Genomic DNA, 8171 nt, shown 5'->3' on the forward strand with positions numbered 1-8171 from the left:
TCGTCATTTTTTGATATCAGCTATACTCATAGGATCATTACCAGTAATTAAAATGACGTTAGCATATATCAAAAGGGTAGTAAAAGTCTTGCCTTGCTTCCTAGTGAACAAAGAGTAGTCAGCTTTTGATTGTACATATCCGACTGAACGTATGGCCTAAGAGAATTTAGCAAACCATTGACGAGATGCTTGTTTCAGCCCATATAATAACTTATGGAGGCGACAAACCAAGTGTTCCTCCCCATGTCTTATTCTATGGGATCTGTAATATTACTCAAATTGTCCTCTTTACTCACCACCATTATCTACCCTAACACATTTTAATTTTCTTCATGTCCCTCTCTCAACATAAGCATAAAAGAACTTAAATGTATTAAGCAATTGATCTTTAGATTTTAAAGCAAAAACCCACATTTTTCTAGAACAATCATCAATAAAAGTCACAAAATAAAGTGCACCTCCTATTGATTTACTTTGCATCACGCAAACATCAGTGTAAATCAAATCAAGCATTTACGACTTTCTAGATGGAGAAAAGCATTTAAAAGCTACTATGTATGTCTTTCCAGCTAAGCAATGAACACAAGTCTTAAGGGACGTATATGAGAAACTGGGTAGAAATCCTTTTTTTTTTGCAAGAGTTTCTAATTTTTTCTCACCAACGTGACCAAGTCTTTTATGCCATGTCTCAATGTCAGAATCTTTTGCAGCCATATTCACATCTTCTTTCTTGATTTTGTCTTCTATCATATAGAGAGTGTTTACTTTCCCACTCTTAGCTAACACTAGGGAGCCTTTGGTGAGCTCCCATTTTCCTTTACTAAATTGGTTAATATAACCATCATCATCAAGCTTACTTGTGGAGATCAAATTAAGGCGAATATTTAGTACGTGTCTGACATATTTAAGTAACAAATTACATCCAATTTTGGTTTCCAAGCAAATATCTCCTATGCCCAAATCTTGGATGCCTCCTCATTTCTCATCCAAACATGGCTATAATCACCATTAATACAGGATGTGAAGTAATCAAGATGTGCACCTGATTCAATCACCCAATCACTGGTATGTCAAGTGAGATTTACAAAGCTCTCATCATAAACAATACCCTCATCACCAACAAATATGGCTACAATGTTCTCTTTGTCATTTTTTAGCATCACATTTGTCTTTCGCCTATTCTCGTTTCCACAATCTACATCGCCATTTTCTGAAAATGAAAGCACTTCATGTTTCTCCTCTGGGACTTAGATCTTCCTCTAGAGTTATTGTTGTATATTTTAAGCTCAATTGCTATTAGTGTCAATGTGCAAGTGTACACAACAAATAATAAAGTGATGAGTATTCAAGATTGTGTCCACAGGGACTGATGCTACTAGAAATGCTACAGTAATCACAACAGTGCAAACTTTCTTCTATCTTAACTTAATAAAATTAATAAGATTGACTAACTAATGAGAATAACAATTCAATAAAGTAAAAATGCAATTATAAATTAAATTGTACGTTCAACACAAGAGAATTCAATAGGAGTGGAGTAGTTGAATGATTAAACTCTCTCGATGGGGTGATTGTCTTGTCAAATTAACACCAGTTGCTACAGCATTTGTTATAGCACTAGGCAAAATTACCTTGCATCCTCAGCTGTTGCATGTTGGACTTCTCATACCCTTATGCAACCTAACAATGACCAGTTGTTATGTCAACACAAGATACGGCATTACAAGCATGTCCTCTCTCTACCCTACAAGGTGAATCCCTATATATATTTCATCACAAATCTTAAATAAAGTGTGGCCCTTTTGGGATTCAAGTTAAACTCAATTCAGGAAACTCAACTTAAGATCAAGTATTACTCTAACAAGTTCCACTAAGGCAGGCCATTTTATGGCTCTCTCTTAACTGGTATCATTAAATAGGAGGTCAACCGAAATAATGAATGTAATAAGATTTATTAAAGCAAAGTGTTACAGCAGGCATGCAGCAACTCATAAGAACAGTCAAGAACTTATCTAGATTATTTGTCACTCAACTGCAATCAAATTTATTTCATAATTTGTAAAAGATAAACAAACGACAAAGTTCCAACCATCAAGTACATATTTCCAACCAAAGAATAAAAAAGCAGAAAAAGAGTTGAATGAGAAAAGTTGAATTCTAAATATTCTGCAGATTTGTAATTGGTGCAGACTTGTGTCCTTCTCTTCAATCTTCGTTTTTATTTCTTTCTTTTTTTTCAATCGTGATTGACGGCTCACTTTTCCTATGATGTGTGCTACTTTTATAGTCGAAAACTAGGGTAAACGGAGGCATAGGTCGCGTGTCTTCCAGATTAGAAAACTGCAAATCGCAATATTCTGCAAAATCTTCTTTGTCGTTGTTCCAGAATTTGCTACAGCAATGACAATGGTTGCTACAGCAATGATTGCTATAGCAATGACTATAGCAACTGCACAGTTCCATATTTGTTTCAATTCTTCTATAACCAAGTTCTTTTCCATCTTTTGCAAGCCTATCGCATTAGCATTCCTTCCTTGAAATTTGTGCTTCCGATCACGTACAATTATGCATATGATTTAAGCACACAATTTATTCTAAATCAAACAAAATTTGTGAAGAATAAATTGAAATGGTTATTCATGCAAAATAAAACTAAAATACAACAAAAACATGTTATTTACTCTCAAAGTAATCTTGATTTAAGTCCAAAAGTGTCATGATAACTCTCATTTCATAGAGTTATCAGTTATCATTGTTCTGCCGACAAGAATTTCTACTTTGGCTTCTCCCTGCCTTTTTTGCTTTTCCAAAACAAGTGCATCTGACTCAGAGGGAAATGCTTCAACACTCTTTCTTCTAAATTCTTCATTTCGTTGCCTATCTGTAATCATATCCAATGTTAATTTCCCATTCGGCGCTGAATTATTCACTAACACCATTAATGTCTCCCAATTATTAGGCATAGAACTAAGCAACAACAATGCTTATAACTCATCATCTAGAATAATCTTCATAGTAGTTAGCTGATCAACCAAGCCCCGAACTCAACCAAGCCTTGAAACTCACTAGTGTGTTCAGTTATATTGCGGCCCTCGTATTTTAAGTTAACAAGTCTTTTCATCAGATTGATTTTATTCTGTGTTGTCGGCTGCTTATAAATTGTTTCCAATTTTCTCTAAATAATATCAGCCGTAGATTCCTTCGCGACATAGTGGTATAAAATCTGATCAATCCATGATCTAATAGTACCCACAACCTTCTGGTTTAATTGAACCCATTTCTTATCATTTAAATCAGTGAATCTAGCTTATTCGCCTTCAATGGTTAATGTAAGTCCTTTATGTAGAACAAATCTTCCATCTTAGACTTCCAAATATCATAATTTCATAACTTCAGCTTAATCATGCATGCCGAGAACACTTCTATCTTAACCACAAAAGGAAAAAAAAAATACAACTTGATGCTCTGATACCATTATGCGGGAAGGGGACTCATACAAGTAGCTGCAAATAAAGTGAGGACAAAACTCTTTCCCTCTTTGTGTGATTAAAATATGATGTGTACCTTAAATAAATAAGAAGAAAAATTAACTAACAAATTCCAAAGCAATAAATCAAACACAAGAGACATAGATTTTTACATGGAAAATTTAAAATAGGAAAAGCCATGGGACCATAGTAAAATATAACCTTCCACTATATTAATGGGATTATAGCAAAAATTCTTCTCTAAATAAAACTAGAGGCTAACAACATCAAAAATCTCAATAATATTAGCTTACAGTAACAACCTAATATATGTCTCTCTAATAAGTGGACATCTCAAATAATTACCAACGAGAGGATAAAATACAAATCAAGACAAGTAAGATTGTAAAGGACGATTCCAAGAACTTAACATCAAAATTTGTGAGAAAACAGAGTTAATTTCGCCTTTCGATCGTTCAATCACATATCGAAACTCAAGCCTCCAAATTTAATATTGCGTCACTATTCACTCTTCTCTTTTTCTCTCTCTTCTTTTGGTGCAATAGAATTATGTCAGCCGCTTGCTTTTTATTGTTAGATTTCATGGCAAATTCCATCCAAGTCCAAAAGTTAATATTAATTGCACATCAAGCAAGCGTTCTTGGACTTTGGACTTTTAGGACCCTAAATGAGATGGACTCAACAATTCGCATTCAACGAAGTATTAATCATACATATTCACCTTCACAACTTGTTTTTGGCCAACTGCCTGATATTTCTCATTTGAAAATTTTTTGATGAGTTGTTTATGTCTCATTTGATCCCTCATAAAGAAATCAAATAGGTTTTCAACGAAGACTTGGAATTTATGTTGGTTTTGATTCTCTATCAATAATTAGGTATCTTGAACCTTTAACTGAAGATCTTTTTACCGCACGATTTGCAGATTGCCATTTTGATAAACAAGTTTTCCCATTATTAGAGGGAGAAACTATAAAAATAAATGAACGACTTGAAATCACACAGCATGCATCATCATCATTATCTCATCGTGATCCTCGTATAGGTCAAAGTGAACTTGAACTTCAAAGGATCATTCATTTGTAAAATATTGCAAATCAAATTTGATGAGCATATAATACATACATATTTTACCCTTAATTATATAATTTCTAGTTATTTTTATTTTTTATTTTTAATTATTTGAATTATTTTATTGAATAAGGGATTAATTGGAGATTATGGATAAAAAAGGACATAAAGGAGCTCAATTTGGGAGGTATTAATTGATTGATTTTAGGAGCAATCATGCAAATATGCATGTGAATTCAAGACAAGTTCATTCATCCATGCACATGAAGACAAGAAGATTATGGCCATCACGTGAGAAGCAATTGGCGTTAAAAAAAGAGTGAAAATTCCAAGTGGAGTGCACGTGCAAGACAAAGCAAATAAAAGGGCCAAGCCTTTTGGCTTTAGAATTTAAGAGGTGGGGCCCATTTTAAAGACTAAATATAAAAGCAAGCTTTTGGCTTTTAGAGAGGGGGGCAGCCGCTAATTTTTGGGCGCGGCTGTGCCCGGGGCTTATTTTTGGCACACGGAGGGCCTTCACTTTTTCATCTAACTTTAATGATGATCTTATACAAATATGTTTAACTCACTTTGATTTAGATTTTGATATTGACAGATCAATTGATGAGGTAAGCTGATTATTAATTTAATCAAAAGTTAAGTTTGAAACTCATGCTCATGGAATTAACCTCTTTTGGTTAACCCCCCCAAGGCCTTTTTTCGCTAGGGGCTTTTGGCGCCCCGACCTTCGGGCGCTTATTTTTGGGAGCGGCTGTGTCCATGACTCCCCGGGGGCACACTGAGGCTGCTCGCAAAGTCTCGCCCCATTCCGAGTCCGACGGATGAATTTTGCCTGCGCCCCCCAGCAAGGTTATAGCCCACCCGTTTTTTGTCCATTTTCCACTGGGGGCGTTTTTTTTTTCCTTTTCAATTACATTTTCTCTTGACCACTCCCAATTTCTCAATTACCAAAGCATAATGCTCATCAGTAACCTGATCACCCAGTTCATCAGAAAGTCTCGCTCCATTCCGAGTCCGGCGGACGAACTTCGCCAGCCCCCCCCACCAAGCCTATAGCCCACCCGTTTTTTTGGCCTTTTTCCGCTGGGGCTTTTGGCGCCCCGACCTTCGGGCGCTTATTTTTGGGCGCGGCTGTGCCCGTGGCTTATTTTTGGCACACGGAGGCCCCTCGCAAAGTCGCACCCCATTCCGCGCCCCATTCCGAGTCCGGCGGACGAACTTCGCCAGCACCCCCCACCAAGGCTATAGCCCACCCGTTTTTTTGGCCTTTTTCTGCAGGGGGTTTTGGCACCCCAACCTTCGGGCGCTTATTTTTGGGCGCGGCTGTGCCCGCAGGTTATTTTTGGCACACGGAGGCCCCTCGCAAAGTCTCGCCCCATTCTGAGTACGCAGACGTGATGCGGCAGGGAAGAGCAGCAACAGTTCGGCTTCTCCATGGTTGTTTTTATTTGCTTTATTGCTCTCAATTCAAGTATGTCTAGCTAATTTTCTTATACTGAGGTTAATGATGAAACCATATTCAATGAAATAATTATCTTTTTATTTATTTAATTCCCTATATATGTTCTTTGATGATTATGGTTTTTATTTCACATGATTAATTGGATATTATTAAAATCTTTTCATCAATTCTGTCATGCATTATCGATTGTTAGGATTAATATTCGATTAAATCTATGCTTGGATCTATAAAGTTTATACATGATTATCTTTGATTCCATGTCTTTCATTAAATTGTTTACACATAGTACTTAGGAAAACTTTGATTCTTTGTTATTCAATATGTTCACATGGGATACTTAGATATCATACTATTAAGCAAAAAAAGAACTTACAAAATGTTAATTTTATTTGGGCTTAATTGTTATATCTACGAGATGGCATAGATTGATTTCGAGTTGTCACTCTAAAATTGGGGATTAATTAATAATTAGATAATAACTAGTTGACTATTGGTGGATTCTGAAACCTTGGTAATTTTTTGTCTTATTAAAATCTCATTTACTTTAATTGTTTTCTTAGTTTAATTAGTTTAATTTTCTTTAAAACTCAATATGCTCAACTAGGTTAGAATTAATATTAATTTTATATTTAAATTAGACTTTTCAATTTATAACAATTCATGTGGGATTGACCTCGTTACCACTATTCTATTTCTAGATTCATACGCTTGCGAGTATATTAAAATTTTCACAACAAAATTCCCATGGATTTAGTGATTTAAGAAAAATAATAAAATCACATATTCCAGCTGAAAATAAAGTACGTCTGAAATGTGGAAGGCCAATTGGCTCAAAAGACAAAATTCCTTAGAAGAAGAAAACATAATAAAATTTACAAATTGAAATTAGCACTCCTGAAGAGTCATTGTCTATTAATCAAATAATAGAGATTGATCAATCAAATAATATTTGCCCCATTGACTTATAAGAAGAAAATTTGCCAACAACTGAAGAAGTATCAATTTCTCTTGAAGAGAAACAAAATGATGAAATTACCATTGGTTTTGTTGGTATAGAAAAATCTAGGATCAAAATGAAATAATTATTAATGATACTTTTTCATTCACTGTTGCTCTTAATATCAACACCGATGATAAGGATCCTGATCCAAAAACTATGGAAGAATGTCAATATAGAAGTGATTGGCCCAAGTGGAAAAATGTTATTCATGCAGAGCTAAATTCACCTGTGAAAGGTAAAGTTTTTGGACCAATAGTCCTAACAACTAAAGATGTCAAACCTATTGGTTGTAAGTGGATATTCATTAAAAAATGAAATGAGAAAAATGAAACTGTAAGATATAAAGTAAGGTTAGTAGCACAAGTGTATTGAAAGACTTGGCATTGATTATGAGGAGACATATTCTTCCCTTATGTATGCAATTACATTTCAATTTCTGGTTAGTCTCGTTGCCTTTAAAGGGCTTGATATGTGTCTTGTAGATGTTGTGGCTGCCTATCCATATGGTTCGATTGATACAAATATTTATATAAAAATTCCCGAATGATTCAAAATGCTAGAAGCAAATCAATTTAAACCTCGTAACTTATATTCTTTGAAACTACAACGATCCTTATATAGATCAAAATAGTCTGGGAGTATGTGGTATAATCGCCTAACAAATTATTTATTGAAAGAATGATATGTAGTAACCCAATCTATCCTTGTGCTTTTATTAAAAAATCTCAAATGGGATTTGCAATAATTGCAGTATATATTGAAGATTTAAATCTCATTAGAACTCCTAAAGAGCTTTTAAAAACAACTTCTTATTTGGAAAATGAGTTTGAAATAAAAGATCTTGGAAAAAAAAATTACCTTGACTTACAGATCGAGTATTTACCAAGTGGAATACTTTTACATCAGTCAATATACACTAAAAAAGTTTCAAAGTGTTTTTATATGGATAAAACCCATCCATTAAATACCCCAATGGTGGTACGATCACTTCATATGGAAAAAGATTCATTTCGTCCTAAAGAAGATGGTGAAGCAATTCTTGGTCCTGAAGTACCATATTTAAGTGCAATTGGTGCACTCATATATCTTGAAATTGTACTCGACCTGATATTGCATTTTTAGTAATTTATTAGCAAAAGATATTCCTACA

Source organism: Citrus clementina, unplaced genomic scaffold (genome assembly GCF_000493195.1).
Source record: "Citrus clementina cultivar Clemenules unplaced genomic scaffold, Citrus_clementina_v1.0 scaffold_8, whole genome shotgun sequence".
Taxonomy (NCBI): Eukaryota; Viridiplantae; Streptophyta; class Magnoliopsida; order Sapindales; family Rutaceae; genus Citrus; species Citrus x clementina.